General features: G+C 45.5%; 1 long non-coding RNA gene across 1 annotated transcript; it reads left to right on the top strand.

Moving 5' to 3' along the window:
* The first annotated feature begins 2,714 nt into the window (after positions 1 to 2,714).
* On the top strand, positions 2,715 to 20,334 carry LOC125921459 (uncharacterized). Its single transcript, XR_007457432.1, has 2 exons — positions 2,715 to 2,905; positions 19,763 to 20,334. It is a non-coding gene; the product is annotated as an uncharacterized LOC125921459 (long non-coding RNA).
* Positions 20,335 to 21,948: the final 1,614 nt, after the last annotated feature.

The raw sequence follows: 21,948 nt of genomic DNA, 5'->3' as shown, positions 1-21,948 counted from the left end.
TTGGTTTGGAGTAAAGAAGAACTTGATGGCCATGATGGAAATCATAAAGGAAAATCTGAAAGGAAATAAATACACCTTAAATTAAAAGAAAAAAGAAAAAAGAAAAGAAAAAATAAAAAGTCTTCAAGTACGACAGGTACAAGGTTAAGATCTTTTATTTAAGGCATTTTCATTTTAATCTAATTGTTGAAGAGCTCTTACAAATCAGCAAATAGATAAATATCCTTAAAGAAAACAGGAAGTCTACAGAGAATGAAGCACAAGTTGTCAGGACACAGGAAACAACAACGACTTCTCACTAATCTTATTAGCGAAGCAACATTTGGTTTTGGGAATGGTGACCGAGTGAATGAAAGATGATCAGTTAACTCAAGGCAGTCGACAGACTGGTAATTCAGATGCAGCCTCTGGAATAGAACTATGTGAGTTAAAACACTTCTCTACCACTAACTGCTAATCCCAGTCTCCTTCTCAGGGCTCAGTGCTACCATTTATAGACCATCAGGGGTGGACTTTAGGTGACTACTGATTGGTGTCAATGTGAAAGCCACGCCCACCTGAAACTTACAGAAGCCATCTAAGCATTGTATCTGTCCATCCCTCTATCTATGTATCTATATCTGTCACGCACCATTTATATCTTTCTTCCTAATTATATTTTTCTCTCTCTATCTTAAGAAAGCCTGAGTAGGTGGAGAGAGAGAAAGGAGAGACAGAGAATTCGGTTCAAAGATAGTGCAGTAGTTAAAACTTGTGCAACTTTATGTCGATATTTTTACAAAGAATAGTTAAGCCAAAATACATAACATCAGAATCGAATGAATAAAGCTTGATTTAAAAACATGACAAATAGCGTCGTGAAGGCAGTTTGTCGGCCAGTGGATTGTTCGTCCAGGCAATCCACGCTCACTCCCACGGTAGGCAAACCCTGAAATCTCAGCGGCTCAGCCAGATGAAAGTTTATTTTTCACTCATGTCACAGCTAGATGTAGCCACGCTATCTGTAATGTATGGCCTCTAAGGTTGCCATAGTAAGGGAAGAAAGCATGTCGGAGGGTTACTCTGGACTTTCTAATGTCTTGTATCATTTTTTCGCCCCATTCCTTTGGTTAGAACTTAGCCATATAGCCTGACCTAACTGCAAAGGAGACTGGGAAAGGTAGAGAAGCCCGTGAAGGCCTGATGAGCATGATTGGTCTCTGCCTTTGCTAGAGCGCGAGCAGACCCAGCGTCTTCAACATGATACAGTTGCTCTGTGGACTTTTTGGAGCCCTCTTCAGGGTTTCTTCTGTTGTAGTATCAAACTCACTCCTCCATTTTCGTAAGATATTGTCGATCTGGAATAATGTTAGCAAGGTTACTTGAAATAGGGAATATATGGAAATGGGTATGTGGGAGTTCTTGAAAATTTGATAATTCTTGGATCAAGCAAGACAAAATACACGCTCTGTAGAGCCTCTGCATTATTTTCTCCTCTACCCCTTCATTACCCCTCTCTCTCTCTCCCTTCCCCACCCCCCCCCAAGACTGTTTTGAGAGGACTGCCCTTGGGTTTCATGCCCGAGGGTCCTAATGAAACCAATCACTGCATATGTAATTGGGTTACTGTGCACACTATCTCTCAGTGGTCCATATGTGGAACTTTAAGTGAGAAATTTCTTTCAATACTGAGTTAAAAAAAATTTTTTTTAACGTTTATTTTTGAGAGACAGAGCATGAGTAGGGGTGGTGCAGAGAGAGAGGAAGATACAGAATGCGAAGCAGGCTCCAGGCTCTGAGCTGTCAGCACAGAGCCTGACCTGTGGCTCGAACTTGTGAACCCCGAGATCATGACCTGAGCTGAAGTTGGACGCTTAAACTGACTGAGCCACCCAGGCTCCCCCAATACTGAGTTTTAAGAAAAGCTTGACTTATTTTGAAGGATGTTGTATCTTATTCATTTCTTTTTCTTCCTGCTTTATCTTTTGCTTTGACAACTAGGAAGCTCAAATTGTTGGTTCGACTAGCACAACTAGGACATTAAGGACTACAGATTACTGCACCACCCTCTCTCCCACGCTGGTCTTTTATTTAGATATGTTTCTGACTTCTGAATTTTTGTTTTTATTTCTCTTTTAGTATTGTGATCTGGGTTTTAAAGTCACCTTGAATCCTAGTGCTAACTTTGCCCTGGGGAATCAGCTAGCCCAGGAACTTCCAGGGATGATTATTAGAAGAGCATTTTTGATATAGGAAGTTGGGGCACATTTGCTTATGAGGTCAAACTTTACAGAAAAGCATCAATTTCTTGGGTGTTCTCGTGTGCATATTTTATTAAACAGGCTTGGAAGATAGGATGTTTATGGGAAGTAAAGAGAAATATGACAGCCAATTTAATAAGGAACAAAAATAAATTATAGAGAGTCCTTTCAGGACTCACAAAAGGCTTTTGCGTTCTACTGTTCTAGAGGACATACTTCATGTCTCGTTTATGTATTGCTTCACTAATGGGTGGGGAGATAAAGTACCTTGACTGGACTGTTGATATCTCTATAAAGATAATATTCATGAGTGAAGCAAATCGGATTTGCCCATTTCTCAGAATGTAGAATGTTACAGATAGAGCAATATTAGATCATAGAGCATGACCTTGTCTCCAAGGCAACAGCATTCATTACCTCATTCTTTTCCTAAGTTACCCAATTTAACTGCCCTGTCCCTTTGATCACACCTCCCCCTCATTAAACACTTACCAGATCCTTTTCTGTTGCTATGTAGGCAGTATAATAGCTTTCACAGCTGCTTGCTGAATGAAATGGGGAAACACACACACACACACACACACACACACACACACACAATTTGGGAGTGTGTGTGGGGAGAGAAATTTCCACAGTGTTTCAGGATCAAGGGATGCTAGTGACAGGTATGTGTTCTATATATACACACACAGTGCATCCCCCTGGCACATTTTACCCAGAAACATGCCCTGTTTTGGCGCCCAGAGCTGCCACGTGCACCGGTTTGACAGAGTCTGGGTTCTCCTGACAGCGTGACAGGCTATTAATCACATGTGACCAAAATAGCACACAGAGGAGGGCACTACTCTTTCTTTCCTTCCCTGACTGGGGGTGGGTAATTTGCTGAAACTCCTCGTCTTTGCATCCGCTCTGGTTTCTTTGTCTTTGTGTCATCCTTCATCCCCATTGGAGGCCTTCTCGTTTACAAGCGCATCGTCTTGGGTGGGTGAGGTCATGTGGACCAACTCAGTGGAACAGAGACAACATAAAAAACAGATGCTTGTTTCACATCGACTTATTTCCTCCTAAGACCCACTGAGAAAATCATATGGCTTCGTAATTATTATCTTAACGGCTTTGTCTTACTTAGGAGGATAAAGTAGGTATTTAAGTTTTAAATTTAAGTAGGTATGTAAGTTTTACAACATTTTTAATGGCCAGGTCGTGCTGATAGTTAATACTTATCTTTGTGTGGTTTATAGATACGTGATATTGCATACGTGCTGTGTTATCGCATGCTCTATTTTGAAGTGATTGTGGATTGTTCTGTTGGAATTTCTAATATGAGGCAGTGAGACCTTAGGGTCAAAGTCTGCTGTCACATGCTTTGCCTTGGTCAGAAATGGCTTGGGTACTTCATGTGTGCAATCTTCCGCCCATGGTGGGAGATAGCCAACCAAGGGTAGAGTTGGCTTCAGGTCCCTTTAGCCCAAGGATGTAAGATTATGTTGGCTTCACCAGCCACTGTGCCTGGGGTTGGAGTACAGATATCTGGAAACGGGTCTGTGGTAGGGAGGTTATGGAAGTGGAGGTGAGATAAGGAGAGCAGAGTTCAACCATATTCTTCGGGAGGAGTCAGCATACAGTTTCTGTAAAAGGCCAGATAGGCTTTGCGGGTAATACGGCTTCTGTCACGACTCTTCAACTCTGTCGTTGTGGTACAGAGGCAGTCACGGATCATAGGGAAACGCACGGACGTGGCTGTGCTCCAATAACGTATTAGTTATAAAAATAGGCAGTTGGCCTTAAAAACCAACTGTTTTTAAGGACGGTGCCACGCAGATAGTAGTTACTAAGATGTGCGTTCAAACAAGAGGGATGGGTTGATCGACAGGTAACAAGAGGAAAAATGAGCAGAAATGGTAACAATTGACAATCAAGTGATCTTCGCTGTATGCCAGTCAGTCTCCTGAGTATTTTATGTGTGTTAACTCCTTGCATTTTCATACCAGCACACCGTGAGAGAAGTACTAACTTACTGGCTGCAATACGTGAGGTTTTATGCAATGTTCCCAAGATCACATGGGTAACGAGTGGCAGGACTAGGATTCAAACCCAGGTTCTGAAACTCAAATCAGGCTTCAAAATTCAAATCCATTTCCAAAGGTCCATGCTCTACACGATCTCAGTTTATTACTCTGCATTATGGAGCTGGCAAGTGAGACGTGTTCAGGAGGAATTCTGGGGATGGAACGCATATGCCTACAGGACACTGTACGTCAGCTCAGAGCAGGGGAGGTTGCATTTGAGAGACCAGAGAGGGATGGACAGGCCACACACTGACTACCCGTAGTACCCAATGGTAGTTGGGTGGGGCTGCAGAGAGACCAGTGGACAGAAGATCCCCACCATGACATCCACTTGCTTTACATGAAAGAGTGTAAACAACATATCTGATGTAGCGTAAGGAGTAGTAATCAATACCCTTGGACCCACCGTCCCTTTTAGAAACATGTCATTTTCAAGACCATAGAAACCCCATTGAGCCCCATTGATTTTATTCCATTGCCGTCTCCCTCTAAAAAAGCCCATTATTCTCCATTTTGATTCACATTTACCTTCCTTGTCTTTATAGTTTTATGACAGAATGTACGCAAGCCACACAGTACATTATGTAGTTTTATCTTTTATAAGAATGGGATTATCCCGCTTGGGTGACTTAATATTTTCTGTCAGCATGAAAACTTTGAGAAGTTCATACATCTCGCTAAATGTACTTGTGATTCATTCGTTTCCATTGCTCTATAATATTCCACCGTATGACTACAATGCAGTAGCATTTTTATGAGTAGCATTCCTTGCTCAAAAATCGTGAGCACCCTTAACTTTAAGAGGTCATGCTACAACATTTTTCAAAGTGGTTGTACCAATTTACATGTCTACGGGCAGGGTCTGAGAGGTGGTGAGGCTCTCCCTCCCGGCCGGCCCTTCGCGTTGCTGCACCGGCGGATGCGAAAGAGGGTCTCGCTGTGGTTTTAACTCGCGTTCCCCGCTAAGACTTGAGATTTTTGCGAGTTTTAATATCACTGCCTTAGATCCCTGCTAATTACTCTGGGTGAACATCAAATAGACTCTTACCTAGAACCTCACCGCTGGGCGTCCTTTCTGTCTCTCAGGCCGGCATTGGTTGGTGGGCACACAGCAATCCATGCACAGAAATGTCCTCTCAGGATTCAGGTGGACAAGTTGATGTCCCCACGTCCATCAGAATTCCGTTTGTCCTTCTGGGTTCTGGAGGCAGAGAGACTCCGGCTTATTCATACGCTGTTCGTACTGCAGCTCGGCAGCAGGAACTTAGGCAAAGTTATTTCGCTTCTTGGCATCGCAGTTGCTTTAATTATAAGATGAGCACAGTAGTACCTCTCTACGCAGGACGTTGCCTGTTGATTCTAGGTTTGTCTCGTGGGGTCTCGGGGGCTGAAAACTGTATTTTCCAGGCCCCTCTGGTTTGGATCATGCAGACCTGGAGGGCAGAGAAGCCTTTCTGCCCTCTGACTTGGCGGTAGCCATGCAAACATGTAATGGGCGTGATGTTTGCAGTGGCTTCGCGGTAAATGCCTGGGACCCCCTACTCCAGCGTGATATGCGGGTGAGATCACTGGCAGGGGTTTCCTGTGATCCAAATATTTTCTGATTTCTTCAAAGCTGGAAGTGACTCTCGCAGACCTTCACATCCCTGTCCTGCATTTAATAGTCTCTGTATTAACCCCCTCTCTGCCAAAGAACCTGGAGTCCTTTCTCTGCTCCTGAGCGGCCTTTGATGGATAGACTGTACCTTCCACTGCTTTTCCACTTCGGGCCGCTAAGAAGGTTATGTGGAGTTATTCACGTGGTGTGAACCTGGCACGTAGTGGGCACCTTTTAACCCCCCCTTTTCCTACCTCCTTCAAGGAACAAGAACATCTCCCACTTTGGAACATAGACGTAGACGCATGGAAAGGGCTGGAGAAGGGTGAAAGGCCTTGCTTCGTGCAGTAGGTCAGGAGGCTGTGGATGAGCCTTCACAGAACACTGTTTCCATGACAGCCGGGCCAGGGCTGTCACACGGCTGCCTAGCACTGCGGGATCTGTGGTAAGACGCCCGCATGTCCGCAAGCCAGCTTTGTGTGCCGCTGGCCAGGCTGAGTTTCCAATAGGTGTTCTGGAATGCCACCATCCCTCCCTGGCTGTGATGATGACCTTCTTTACGGTGTTAGCTCCAAAGCGCATCAAAACATCCCTTCCTGGGGTTATCCTTAGATCAGACCCCTGCTAATAATTGCCAGGAAATTTCCTAAACGATTTTTTTGAAGTTTATTTATCGATTTGAGAGAGAGAGAGAGCGCGTGCACACGCGAGTCGGGGAGGGGCGGAGAAAGAGGGAGGGAGAGAATCCCAGGCAGGCTCCGCACCGGCAGCGTGGAGCCCGACTCGGGGCTCGAACCCACAAACCGTGGGCTCGTGACCTGAGCCAAAGGCAAAAGTCAGGCGCTTAACCAACTGAGCCATCCAGGTGCCCCTGAAGAGTTTTCTAAGCTGAGTCAGTGAATGCAAACCACCTCCCTCCACACTGTGGAAGTTTCATCTAGAAGGTACCCGGTGTGGCTCTGACCTTCTGTTCATTTTTCTCCACTGGCTTCAAACAGGCTTCAAATAAACCACACGGTGACTGGCTGTCAATCAGAAATGCCGCCAGGAAGCTCATTTCTAAAGCTCCTTTGCTACTGTGTGTTGGCATTTTCAGAGTCCTTCATGGACAACCTCAGAAAAGCTAGGCTGCGAGTCAAATGCTGCCTGACTTCAGGTTCTTAATCTGTGTAACTATAGGAGAAATGCTCTGCTCAGCGGTGTCATATTCTGTCCTTTAGCGCTATCCAAGTGGATTCTTCTCTGCACCCCTCTCTTCCCCCAGGCTAAGCTATGTGAATCAAGCAAAGCATGCCTTGGGTGTTCTCAGGTGCCTCTCCTCCTTCGGGAGCCCCCTTCTTTTACACTTCGGAGACTCGGTGTTCTTGGGAGAATTTATGTCACTGCATCCCCTTTCCGGGGGGGCGGGTATCTGCAGGTTAAGATCCATGCCCCCGGTGCGGAAAGCTACGCCTTATGTGTCATCGGCACCGTGGCCAGCAGTGGGGACAGGAATGAACCAGCTTTCCTGTTCTTGGGTCCGGTAGGAAAGCCATTGCCGTGTGGTGTCAACTTGGTGTGGGGGCTCAGGCTTGGGGAGGGTGGTGGGTTGCAGGAAATGGGCTTGACGGGTGATTTGGGCAAAGCAGGGAGGCAGTCCACAGTGAAGGTGAAGAGCAGCGGGCTTTCTGTGAGATACCTGTGAGACTTTCCTCATCACTGGACACGTCGGCGGCAAAAAGTAGGGCGGTTCTGTCTGAGTCCAGCTGCAAGATGGCGTCGCCCTGCAAATGCGGAGGGTTGGGTTCTGTGGGAGTGTTTGGGGCACTGTGGGGGCAGGGTCTCATGTAGGGAGGCTACATGAAGAGGAACTCGGAACACCTGGGTGGGGGAGCCATGTGTGGCCAGTCTCTTTGCTCTGGAACAAAGCGGGTTCCTCTTAGATGCATATTATACTGACGGAGGGCAACCAGTGGCCAGAGGCCCGTTGGTGGGTCTGCTTGTCTGAAGTTCCAGAAAAGCGTATTACCAGGGCCAATTCGTGGACGTCCCCACGGGCTATCAGATCCCAGGCCAGGCAGCTCCATAGCCTCTAAGCGGCTCTAAGCGGCTCGAAGACCGACTCTGGGGCTGCAGATGTGTTGGAGATGTGTGTGTGCCGGGCAGAGGGGGATGAGATGATTCGCCAGTTGTCACTGAACACCTGCTTTTTTCTGGTGTTGCTCTGGAGGCGTGACAGAATCCCTTCTGTAGGCCACCTGAGGACACAAAGTGTAAACAGTTGCAACCCAGAGGAGGGAGCCACGGTCTCCTCTGGAACTGGCTGGGAAAGGGGGCCCTGGGTGTCTGGCAAGGCAGGCAGAGAGATGTCAGGGATTGGACACTTGGTTTGGAGGCATTAGAATTGGGGAACTTTTTTAGTGTGGGTCCCCTACGAGAACACCCAGAAATAGGGATTTGGGTAAGGAGTTTTCTCAGGCAATGGCCTCGGGCAGCAAAGTAAGGAAGTGGGGAAGTGAGATGGGCTGGGTGGGAAAGTCAGTAGGGGGCACGTTGATTAGGAGGCCCCTGCTGTGGGTGACTAGGGCCCAACCCTGAAGAGAGGCTATTCAAAGCACACCCAGATCCTATCTCGTGAGGGTAGAAGCTGGGGTGTTTGTCCACCAACTCCAACATATTCGGCGTTGAGCTAGCTCTTAAGGTGTTAACCCCTGGCACTTCTGACCCGTTCTGAGCCTGGGCTGAACACACTCCTCGGACCAGGGGGTGTCCGACATGGGAGCTGCCTGCAGATGACCAAAGAGGACTGAGGGGATGTGGGGGGAAGGCTGGGGGGCACTTCCTGCCATGGAAGCCAATAGAAGAAATAGGGTGGGTCCTGAAGCTCCTGGTTCAGGGATGTTGGCCCTGAAATGCTGTACATCCTGGGCCTCTCTTCTCTTTTCCAATCCTGTTTGCTCTCTTCAATGGAGGGAGAGAGTGTCAGATTACCAAAGCATCCTCCTCAATTTCTTACTGGTGGCAACTACACCAGAATAAAGCAGAACAGCAACAACAAAAAGTAGTCTGGTTTGTGTTAATTGGGGTATATGTGTGTGTAAAGGTACATGTTTATATGCATATAAATGGTGGGCATACATGTGTTTGTGCATCTTATGTATTTAAATATGTATAAGTTATGAGGTGCCTGGGTAGCTCAGTCAGTTGAGTGTCAACTCTTGATTTTGGCTCAGGTCATGGTTCAAGGTTTGTGGGTTCAAGCCCCGCGTCAGGCTTTGCACCAACGGTGTGGAGACTGCTTGGAATTCTCTCTCTCTCGCTCTCTCTCTCTCTCTCTTTCTCCCTCCCTCCCTCCCTCTGTCTGCCCCTCCCACACTCTCTCTCTCTCAAAAATAAATAAATAAATAAATAAATATTTAAATAACCCAAAAATCATGTGTCAGTTATGTAGTTTCTCGGTAAAAAAAACAAACAAAAAAAAACATGCTAACGAAAAAGGAGGAGTGTCATCTTTCAGCATGTGTCAGGGCCCTGCTGTTTCACTTGGTAACCCTGGGCCCAGTTTACTTCTATTAAGTACAAGTCAAAAGCAATGACGCCTGCTATACCTTCTGTGTTTTATCTCTGGAATTTGTTGTTTATTGCCTAGTGTTTTGAGATTACCTACTTTATGGAGTATTTACGGGGGAAACTAGTTGCATGATTTTTTTTTTTTTTAAAGAGCCATCTTATTTCCGGGCAAAATACTTACTTCTTTTCCTCCTACCTTTTAAGGTAACAGCTAACGGTGGCCTGTTTTATATACCAGGGAGAAGATTCAAATTGTAGTAAAAGAAATAGAATACATTTGGCCTCACCTTTCAAATCCCTTTGTGGTTTTCATCATCTGTACAATGGGGATGATACTATCTACCTCGGAGGGCAATTGTCAATACCTAATGAGATCTAGACTGAGTCCTGAGAGGACTTCTAGACTCCAAGGTCAGTCTGGCTTCAAGGAGAGACTGAGAAGTGCCCTGATTCCAGAAACAGGCAAGAACTTTGTCCAGTGGGTGTGTTGGAGCAGGGCGTTAAGGCACTCAATAGCTTTACTGCAACTGACACAGAGCCCAAGGACACCGCAGTGCAAAGTAAAAGCACCCCGAAAGCAGTCCAAATCTGTCAATTATATGACCAAAGCGTGTTCTCGAAAGAGGGAGAAAGAAGTAGGCCTGACAGAGGGTGGAAGTTGCTAAGATTGTTGGGAAGGCCCGATGCCAGAGGCCATCTTGTAGCTCTACAAGTCTCATTCCCCTTCATCAGCATGCTGTTTTCTATGGTACTCGTTGTTAATCTCGTTCTAGAAAAACTGTGGCTTCCAGAGCTACTTGCCCAGTAGTGGTGGAATAAGCATTTGAGGCCTGGTGTGTTCGATGCTCAATAACACACCCCCTCTTCTTCCGTGTGGTGCTGCAGCGGGAGAAGAGAGCCTTGCATTGCCACACGCAGCGGTGGTCATTGGCACGGTGATGACTTCTGTCCCGAATGCAGGAAACTTAGGAGGCCTGGCTTATTGGCTGAGGGTCGCAAGCACCTGCCTCACATATCTGACCACACCCTGGCAAGGACTCTGGTTTCTAGCACCCCATTACCATAGCCCTGAAATTTTCCTCCCAACCTCAGGGTTGGGTCCCACTCACCCTAATCTCTCCTTCCTGCACCCCCCATGCACACTCTGCCCTGGACATGCCAAATTTGGTAAAGTCTGTAAATTTGCTGTGTGATTTCATGCGTCCATGCGTCTGCCTGAAAACGCCCCTCTTCACTCCTTCATTATCTTGCTCTTACTCCCTTTCTAGGACCCGTATCAGTTGTCTCCTTTTCCATGAAACTTCCCTAGACTTGCTCAAACAGAATTTATAACTCCCTTCACCGCGCTGCTGCGAAAACTATGCCATAAACCAAAACTATGCCGTAAATCAAGTGCCATAAATGTAATTCATTGCGTTGCCTTAATTTGTCTGTCTGTCTATGGTGGAGATTATTAACACTCAGCAAATGTCTGTGTGCTCCTCTGGATTTCCCAGCCACCATTGCAGTCAGACTGGGGCCACGTGTCTGGGTCCTGCCCAGAGTGTGCCACTTCTAGGCCTGCACTTGAAATCATCCCATGTGACCCTCCTGTCGTCTCTCTGACCTTGAAGTTCATTGTCACTACAGACTTTGTAACTGCAGTGTCAAGGAAGTCCACCTAACCCACGTTTGGATGTGACGGGCACACGAAATAAGCGTGTATTAAACCACTGAAATGCTGGGTCTGTTGGGGAAGCTGGCACTAATGACTTTGATTAATATCGCATCTGTTTTCCCTGTTACTTGTGAGGTCTTGCAGCTAAGGACCGTTTTTCTATACATCTTGGCATTCTTGACATCTAGTGAAAGCAGAGTGGCTGAGAAGGGCAAGCGAGGGCATCTCATGTAAGGGTAGCTCTTCTACGGCCACAGCCTTCAAGGGACTTGGCACCATTTTGTCTTGGCTGACGGTGGGGTGAAAGGGTCCTTATGCACCTGGTGCTTGACCACCTGGGTAGGCCCTGAAGTCAGCCACTCAGGCATTGGCTGACAATTTTATCTGGTGCTTTCTGCTTTAGTTTTCGACTCCCTTCTTAGAAGGTTTTCTGCTGTGGAAAGATATTGGCAGAACACTCGGCTTTTGTGTCCTAAGTTAAAATGTAATCATTCCTGCTTCATGTTCCTTCCTTAGCTCCATCACTCTGGTTGTGAGCAGGAAAAAGGAGGCCAGTGGCCCTGTCTCCCTGCTGAGGAATATGGTCTGACGACAACCTAATGATAGGCATACAGCACAGTGTTGGTCACTAGTTTATGGCTAGAAACAGTGAGTTCATGGATGTGTGGCTGTGTGTTCTCATGGATTACAAATATCATCGTTAACTTTGACTATATATTTTTTTATAAACCTTGAGAATTTCTCTAAAAATTTTAATTTCATAGGGCAATGGCCAAAGGATATACTATGGATGGGAGAGACAAGCAACAGTCATCTCAACTATGTGTCAAGTGTTTTATGAACACAATTTCATCACAGAGCAATCTTAGAGAGCTGTGAGTCCATTTGTTAGATGAAATACAGAGATTCAGATAGGCTTGTTAAGCATGTGCAAAAGGCCAGAGTTGGCACACATCACAGGTTGTCTAGCTGCCATGTTCTTTTCTGCCACGGTCTGTGACCTCACTGAGCTCCATTTCACTGTATGGTATCCCAGAGCATAGCCTCGGCTCCTCATTTCCTTCTGGAAGGGGTGAGCACATGTTACTTCCCTTCTCTGACCTCCATGTCTTTCCTCTTAGAAGGCTGCCCTCAGGACTGAAAGGGAAGACTCGGGCCATAGAGAAAGCATTTTGTCCCTCTCCTTCCTTCTCCCTCCTCTCTCACTACAGCAGGGTCTGATCACCTTAGGAATCTTCTGCTATTCTGGCTAGAAGGTGGGAAACGGAGGCTTCTGTATATTTTTCATCCCACCTAGACCAAAAATAAGTTATTTCAAGTTAACTGAAGCTCCATAGTGATTGGTCAACCAGGAGGTACCAGGCCCTCCTACAACAGAGTGCTTACCTCTTTTCTTTGGAAAAGGAAAGTCTAAGTCCCTGGAGTTTTATCTAGGAAGAATAGTTTAGGCTTCTTTAAGATGCTGACCCATTATTGGAAAGAGTCACATTGGCTCCTGCAACAGAGCCCATGTGAAGGAAAATGAGGGAGTAAGAACCTATCCACAGCAGGAGTACTCTGGCTTTCTGTCCACCAGATTTGTGATTTTCCCATAGTCAAAATTTCTACTTGGCATGGTTGTGAAGCAAAATAAAAGGTTTCAGAGTCTGGAAGACTTGATTTCCCACCCCAGCTCAGTCACTGCCTAGCGTACTATTTGTGTATGTTGGGTAAGTCACTTACCTTCTGTCGTCCCAGTTGTCTTACATGTGCATAACCAGTACTTTGAACAATCATGATGCTTTCAGTGTGACTTTTGTCTCCCTCCTACTTCTTTGTCTTTGTCCTCATCTTTGTTTTCTTCTTGGCTCCCATTTGTCCTTTAAAACTTTATTCATTGGGGAAAGTCTTTTCCCTACCACTTGATGAAAGCTCAGGAGTCCCCATGACTTTTGTGATCACTCTGAGGAAAGTTGCAGCTACTTTAAGTACTTTAGAGAAGAAAAAACAAATGAAAAACTACAATTGTAATTTGTGGAAAAAACATCTAGTCCTAGGTGTCGATCAACACTTCAATTCTCATGCAAATGTGAGACTTCTCTCACCTTGCTAAGACCTATTTTTGGTGGCCCCCTGCCTTTTGGGAAAGAGGGTGTGATGGCCTGATTCTTCTTTCCTGTATTCACATCTTCCCTTTCCCTAGCTAATACACATGTTTTGCCCTTGCTAGGTTCCAGTTGAAAGAGAGTGGAGGGAAAAGAGGTTACGAGAAAGTTCCCCTATAACTGACAAGAGGTGTCATCCTTTCTGGCTTCTTGCTCTCTGCACCTTGCGAGAGTTTAAAGCCTACTCTCACTCTCAGATGACACTTTCATGAGCTCTTTGGAAATTGTTTGCTTGGATTCCTCTTTTCAAAATTCTTGACCCCCAAAAGATGATCTATAGCTATCTGACACTCATTTTCATCTCCCACCTGCTGGGGTCCCCTTACCCCTCTGGTTTTTGGACAGGATCTCTGGCGGGCAGAACCCTAAAATGACCCTCACTGACCTTCACCCCCATGTAATTCCTTCCCCTTTAATGTGGGTGGAGTCTGAGAATATGATGTGTGGGACTTCTATGATTGTTACATGACATGGCAAGACGAATTTGTACATGCAGTTAATGTTACCTAATCAGTTGACTTTGTACTTAGGTGCTGATTACTCAAGAAATCAGTTGACTTTTAGTTCATCAAAAGGAAGATTATTCAGGTTGGCCTGACCTAATCCCACATGTCCTCTAAATCTGGGTCAAGAGGTCAGAGACTGAGGAAGCCAAAGACAACATGTTAGAGGGGTTCTTCATTGCTGGCTTTTGAGGTGGATGAGGCCATGTGGTAAGGAATGTGGGGACCCTATCATTGCTGACAGTGGCCCTAGCTGACAACCAGCAAGGAAATGGGGGCCGGAGTACTGGAGTAGGACTTAGAAACTGGATTTGGCCAACAACATGAATGAGCTTGAAAGCAAACTCTTCCCCAGAGCCTTGGGAAATGAATGTAGCCCTGAGTAGAGAACCCAGTCATACCATTCCTGGACTTCTGACCTACAGAACAGTGAGCTAACACACGAGTGATGTTTTAAGCCACTAAGTTTGTTATAATTTCTTACACGGCATTAGGCAACTAATACAGGTCCTAAGAGGAGTTATGCTGGCTTTTTTTTTATGCAGGTCATATACCTTGGGCCCGTGGAAAACATTCACATATCCTTTCTCTGAACACATCTAGGAGTACACACCTATACCATTGCACTAAACTTTAAAGGGCACTAAATCAGCTTGCCAGATCATGTTTCCTGCCCTCCATAATTTGGGGGACAAGGGTCATATTTCAGTCCACTGAGTTTCACAAACCCCAGGAGATACATATTAGACTGAGTGATCCAAGCAAAGCCATTCCTCATCAGTGAACTTGAGACTGCAGGCTTGAGTGATGGAGAGAAACCAATGTGTGATTTTATTTTCTCAGCCCATTTCAGGGACTTCCCCAGGAAGTCCCTGGTTTTACAGGGACTATAAAGTGTTGGTGTGGCCAGCTCTATCAGAGCATAGACATGAGGGAGGTTGGTTTAGGATCTTGAATTTTCCCCAGTCTAAATGTCTTCAGTAAATTCAGAATCAGAAGGTTTTTTGTTTGTTGGTTGGTTGTTTGCAAACAGCCTGGTCTTATTTCTGTCTTCCCTAAATTTCCTGCCTTGGGGAACAGTGGCCCCCAAGTGCCTTGGAAGTTGGCTGGCAGTGAAGCATGCCCTGGTTAAATTGATGCTGATGCCCTAGAGAGTCTCAAAGAATGTTCTTGGCAGTCTAGGGAAGTTTCCTGGGGTGTTTAGAACGTAGCTTTATCTGAAGCAGTGTTTCTCAAACTTTGACCTGCAGCAGAATCACCTGAAGGCTTGTGAAAACAGAGATTACTGGACCCCGCCCACTCCCAGAAGTTCTGATTCAGTGGGCCTGGGGCAGAGCCTGATAATCTATATTTCTAAGTTCTCAAGTTGCTGATGCTGCTAGTCTGGAGACCACATTTTGAATATTATTGCTCTGAAGACATATTTCTCCTGAAATCCTCTTTTCTTCCCATATCTTAACCCCTTTTCACATCTGTGATTTTCTGTTGGAGCCAAGCAGTGCGGAAATGATTCTCAAGAATTTCTTTAAAAAAAATACAGCATTTTGTCTGGTATCTAACTTTGGCAGGCACACCTGTTGTATCTTGGTGACTTACTCACAATTTAATTTTACCATCTTGTTTTATGTTAAAAAGCAGAAAACATTAACTCCTGTTCAGGGATATTGCGATCACTGAAGAAGTTGCTATATGCAGAATAGAAAAAAAATGCATGTGGGTGTTTTTCACTGTGCTCCCTCGCCCCACCACTTGCTACAGATATTTTGGGTGGGATCTGAGAATTTGAAAACCACATGAAACACAAATTAGGAAAAATTTTTGAAAAGATTGATGCTGGGAAGGTTCAATGATTGACTTCTTTGAGAAGGCATTGAGAAGACATCAGAAGATGTCAGTGAGGTCGCCATGGCACTTAGCCCGTGAAATCACCAACCTGGTATTGAGGAATGACTGCAAAGTTCCAGGAGGTCTTTTGGATTCTATATCATTAACTCCAAAGAGATCTCCCAAGACATACTCTCAAAGGGCCTTACTTCATCCTTGTGCTGTCCCCCGCTGAGCTCACAGGATTCTTCTGCGGCAGATGAGAATCAAGCGCTTACTTGAGCCCCCAGAAGCCATGACTTGGCTTCAAGGCAACCAGCCATCTGCAAAATGTCTAGAAAGGTAAGTGCATGCCGCCTTCTTTCTTTCTGGCCTCTAATTTATTGGCAGAGAAATGTTAAGTGGATTTTTTTAGAGAGTCACCATATTGCAGAAACAGATTGAAGCAAGATGGATTTGGGAGAATAAAGTTTGCTGTAGGATAGAATCGGGTCCTGAAAGGGAAGGCATATGGCTGATCCCCCAGCCCATACAGCCTCCCTGAGTAAAGTGAAAGCTTCTTAATTGTGAAGAGCCACAGCACTAGCAATATTTATTGAGCACTTACTTTGTGCTTGCTTTGTAGGAATTGTTTCATTCAAGTTTTGACAAACATGCAGGTTAATTACTGTAATTGTTTCATTTTTTGCAAGTGAGCAAATACAGGTAACCTTCCCAAAGTTGCACAGTTATTGAGTGGTCGAGTCGGAATTTGAAATCATGGTCAGTCAGGCTCCCAGTTATAGAAGATCTTAAAATGAGACCAGGCATTATTGATCATAAAAATTCACGAATTCTGTGTTAGGGATTTCATTGTGTCCACCCCCAAATCCATATGTTGAAGCCCTAACCCCCAACGTGATCTATTTGAAGATAGGACCTTTAAGGAGGGAATTAAGTCAGATGAGGCCATAAAGGTGGGGCCCTAATATAATAGGACTTGTGTCCCTGTAAGAAGAGGAGGAGACACAAGGGGTGTGCATGTGTGGAAGAAAGGTCAGGTGAGGACTCAGTGAGAAGGTGGTCATCTGTAAGCCAAGGAGAGAGGCCTCAGGAGAAACCAGACCAGCCCACGTTTTGATCTTGGACTTACTTCCAGCCGCCAGAACTGTGAGGAAACAATTTTCAGTTGTTTAAGCCACTCAGTCTGTGGCATTACGTCATGGCAGCCCTAGCAAACCAATACCGGCCCCCCACCCCCCGCCCCCTTCAAAGTGGGGTATACTTTGCCATCCCTCGATTTTGAGTTTATCCAGAGGATTCACTTTGGTCGATGGAAGGCCAGCAGACCTGATGTGAGTAGAGGCTTAAACAGCATGTGGGTATTTGGGCTTGATGCCTTGTGCCTGCACTGGTGCCGTGACGAGGACGGGTTCCACCTAGCTAGTCCTATGGGGGCGGGGGGGGGGGGGGGGCGAGGGGGGGGGGGGGGTGGGGGGGGGGGGGGGAGGACATGTGGAGTAGGGCCTTGCAGCTTGAAGCAGAGCCGGCTGGCTGAAGTTGGTCTAAGCCAGGCAATGGCAACCTGCTCTAGTTTGAAGCCAAGCCACCCTAACTGACCCCTAGAGCCATGACAGTAGATGATAACTGTTTTAAGCTCCTGCATCTTGTTGGGCAGCACTACTGTCATCAAAGGCCACGTGTCAATACTACGCAAAGCAATCTACACATTCAATGCAATCCCAAGCAAAATTGCACTTGCATTCTTCTCAGAGCTGGAACAAGCAATCCTAAAATTTGTATGGAACCACAAAAGACCCCAAATACCTAAAGTGGTTTGGTTTGAAGAAGAGAACCAAAGCTGGAGGCATCACAATCCAGGACTTCAGCGTCTACTACAAAGCTGTAATCATCAAGACAGCATGATACTGGCACAAAAACAGACACATAAACCAATGGAATAGAATAGAGAACCCAGAATTGGACCCACAAATTATGGCCAACTAATCCTTGACAAAGCAAGAAAGAGTATCCAATGGAAAAAAGACAGTCTCTTTAGCAAATGGTGCTGGGAGAACTGGACAGCAACATGCAGAAGAATGAAACGGGACCACTTTCTTACACCAGACACAAAAAGAAACTCAAAATGGATGAAAGACCTAAATGTGAGACAGGAAACCATCAAAATCCTACAGGAGAAAACAGGCAGCAACCTCTTTGACCTTGACCACAGCAATTTCTTACTTGACATGTTTCAGGATGCAAGGGAAATAAAAGCAAAAATGAACTACTGAGACCTCATCAAGATAAAAAGCTTCTGCACAGCAAAGGAAACAATCAGCAAAACCAAAAGGCAACCGACGAAATGGGAGAAGATATTTGCAAATGACATATTCGATAAAGGGTTAGTATCAAAAATCTATAAAGAACTTAACCGAACTCAACACCCAAGAAACAAATAATTCAGTGAAGAAATGGGCAGAAGATATGAATAGACACTTTTCCAAAGGAGACATCCAGACGGCAAACAGACATGTGAAAAGATGCTTAACATCATTATCATCAGGGAAATACAAATCAAGGCCACACTGAGATCCTACCTCACACCAGTCAGAGTGGCTAAAATGAACAACTCAGGAAGTAATAGATGTTGGTGAGGATGTGGAGAAACAGGAACCCTCTTGCACTGTTGGTGGGGATGCAAACTGGTGCAGCCACTCTGGAAAATAGTGTGGAGGTTCCTCAAAAAATTAAACATAGATCTACCCAATGACCCAGCAATAACACTACTAGGAATCTACCCAAGGGATACAGGAGTGCTGATACATAGGGGCACATGCACCCCAATGTTTATAGCAGCACTTTCAACAATAGCCAAATTATGGAAAGAGACCAAATGTCCATCCACTGATGAATGGATAAAGAAGATGTGGTTTATACGAACAAACAGGGTTGACAGAGGGGGTTGGGGGGAGGGAAAGATGGGTGATGGGCATTGAGGAGGGCACTTGTTGGGATGAGCACTGGGTGTTGTACGTAAGCGATGAATCACGGGAATCTACTCCTGAAACCAAGAGCACACTGTATACAGTGTTAGCTAACCTGACAATACATTATATTTAGAAAAAGGAAAAGATCAGGATAGGGAACTTGACATAATTTCTGCACAATAATTTCTCTGGCCATTTTTCAGGGGTAGGCGTGGAAGGATATTTGGTGAGAAGGTAGACAAATGATTGCTCTCATAGTTTTCTCAGCTTCCAAATCAAAAAGATCAACTACATTCCTGTAAAAATATGCACAGGGTGGAATTGAACCATTATTTTCTTGCAAGACAATATTTAAATGGAGAAAAACAAAGAGATATGCATACAGAGACAGGTATACAGAGAATGGGCTTCTTGGACTGAGTTACACTGAGCTCACATGTCTTGACTTTGTCACTAGCTATGGGTGATCTAGCACAAGTTATACAAGCTCATTGTACTTCGGCTTTTCTGTCTGTAAAATGGGAATGCTAATATTATCCTTTCCACCCACATACAATTATGTCCCCCATACATAATGTGGTCCTGCCTGCCTGAGTGGAAAAGTCTGACTCAGAGCAGGTATTGTTTATTGTGCTTCTTTATAGTCAAGGAGTCTTCAAGTGGGGAGCGTATGGTATGGGAGATTTGAGAGACACAGAATTCTGGGGATTGTTTTTCCTGTCTAGGTGTATGGAGACATTAGGCCAGAGGGACCAGCAGGACAGGATGAAGTCGCTTTCCTTGTTGCCTTGTGAAGTCTTAAATCCTAAGTTTGTGGCCCAATAGAGGAAGGTGGGGAATCTCAGGCCATCAGAGCTGAAAGGACCCATTGACGTATTATAGAATGTGGTTTTCTCAGCTTTGAATAATGTATAAGCTCTTACTTTGGCAAGCCGGAGTCCAGATTAATACTTCAAATTCCAAGCTCCAGAATTTCCTTGTCCTGTGATGTGGAAGACGTGCTTAGCCTTTTTGAGTCTTTGTTTCATTATCCATAAAAAGAGAGTGATGGTAGTGTGTCCCTTTTAGTGTAAAGGTTTCTATCATTATGAAAATCACATTAAACCAAGGAAAGCCAAAGCCCATGGCCCATCATCAAGCCACAGAGAAGGGCTCACAAATATGATGTTGAGATATTTAATTTCTTAACTCCAGTCTCTTTCTTTTGCAGATAAGTAAACTGAGGCTCCCTGAGGTAAGCTGAGCTTCCCGAAGTCACAGAACCATAAAGTGCCAAAGTAGGACTAGACAGGAGAAGATTCTGGAAGTGACAGATATCTAAAGAAGAGGGATCCCCATCTGTTCAGATTTTCAGATGCACATGTAGTCTGGAGACCTAGGAGAGGAGGTAAAACTATAACTTGTTAATATTGGAAAAGATCCAGCATCTAGCTTGTTATTGTTGCAAGAACACACGCTATAGTTACTAGCTTGGCTAAACTTGTTATACAACCAGTGACAGGAAGCTCACTGCCTACCAAGTCAGTGCATATTCTGTTTGAACAACTTGTCGGAAAGCCTTTCCTTATGTTGCGCCTTGATGTAACTTCCACTTCTGGAGCTGCCCAGAGTGAGCCAGGTGCTTTCTTCGCAGCATAACCTTTACGTGTTTCAAGACAAGCTAGTGTGTCTGCTGCTCTGACCCTTCCGTCCACACGTGCGTTCGGCAAGCATATCAGGATTCTTGGTAACAAATGGCAATAAGTGGTAATAAACGGAAAACTCAAACTGACTTAAACATGGCATTTATGTATTCATGCATTCACTCACTCACCTGTTCTCCTCTTTGACCATTTGTTATTGAGTGCATTTTGTGTTTCGGGCACTGTTCCAGATGTGGAGGGTAAAGCGGTTCATGTGATAGCCCCTCCTCACATGGAGCTTGCATTCCAGTGTGAGAGGATAGACGATGAAGAAATAAATATGTTCGTCTCAAGAAATAAACATGCGAGGGCTGTACTTTGGGAAGAAGTGGCGTAGAGTGAAAGGCATAGAGTAGGCCAAAATGTGGGGGTTTGGGGGCACCGGGCCATTTCATTGAAAACCACAGAGGCAGGGCGCAATTCAGCTCTCTCTCATCTTTCATCTGCGTTTCTCTCCAATCTGCTTTGTGCTAAGCTAGCTGCCTTCATGCTAGCAGTTTGGCTGCTGGTGGACCGGGCTATGTGCTTTCTCATTTAAATGTAGGAGTTGGCGTTTGTTTCTCCCAGGAAACAGAAATTGTGAGCTCTGTTCAGGTAGAACCACCCCAAAATCCGCGTCCGTGGAAGAGCCATCCATTGATTCGCCTAAGCCTTGGTATGTTCCCGTATGAACTTTTAGAGGGATGTGCCACTAAAAATCAGAGTGTGCTCATTGTCACCCAAAGCATATGACCGCCCTGCAACAGGGGAGGATGGGCTCTTTGATGGGGAGGGAACTATAATATCCACTACAAATACTACATGTAGGCACTCTGAGCTTACAGACATGAACAGAATACAGCCCCTGACCGTAAGGAGGCCCCAGCTTTCATGGAAGGAGACAAATGAATAGATAACTCCATAAGAGGGATAACCATTCCAATTGGCCCAAGACAATCATCAGCCTCAGGGTGCCATATGAGAATGGGGCCTTAAAGTGGTCTTTCTAAAACAGTCCATATTCAAGATTTCTGTTTATGTTCTTCACTCCCTTACCAGTCACAACCTTACCCACATAACTCTGCAGAGCTCTCTCATTTGTTGGGGGCGGGGGGTTAATATTTTCCCACCCCCACGTGATTTGCTTTTGCCCATGGGATATTAACAGACCCGAAGCCAGCAGAAGCATGAAACATGCTTGCACCTTTGGGCTTCCTTTCTGCGCTCTTCCATTTCCTTGCGAATCACGTTAGCCTGCTTGTCCCCTGACAGGGGAGAGGGATAAGTAGGGCAGAATCACACCAGCTGAGCTATCCCGGTGGGACTCCGTCTCGGCCAGCTGACCCCTAGTCAACCTCCAGACCCACGAGCCTCACGGACGCTTATTGAGAGTGTACCACGGGGGTTTTGTGGTTGTTTGTTACGCAGCATCCTTGCAGCCATAGCTACCGGACGCGGGCCTGAAGGACAGTCTTTGCGGAGGTGGTGAGCATTCTAAATTGTTTTAGTTCTCCTTTGATACGGCAAGAGGTAGGTCGGGTAGGGCTGGTCAAAGAATTTTGTATTCAGAAGTCTGCAAATCAAGAAGAGACAGGGAGAAAAGCCCACTCTTTCTAGTCTTGGCAGGTGTGGGAAGACGGGAAGTGGAGATCTGCTCAGAGGAGACAAACGGCCAGAGGAGTGGATGGGCTGTGTTTGGCACCCCTGAGTCACTTTGGTTCCCCAGAGGCACGGG

Source organism: Panthera uncia, chromosome C2 (assembly GCF_023721935.1).
Source record: "Panthera uncia isolate 11264 chromosome C2, Puncia_PCG_1.0, whole genome shotgun sequence".
Lineage (NCBI taxonomy): Eukaryota > Metazoa > Chordata > Mammalia > Carnivora > Felidae > Panthera > Panthera uncia.
The sequence above is the reverse complement of the archived record's forward strand: the minus strand, read 5'-3'. Positions and strand labels throughout refer to the sequence as shown.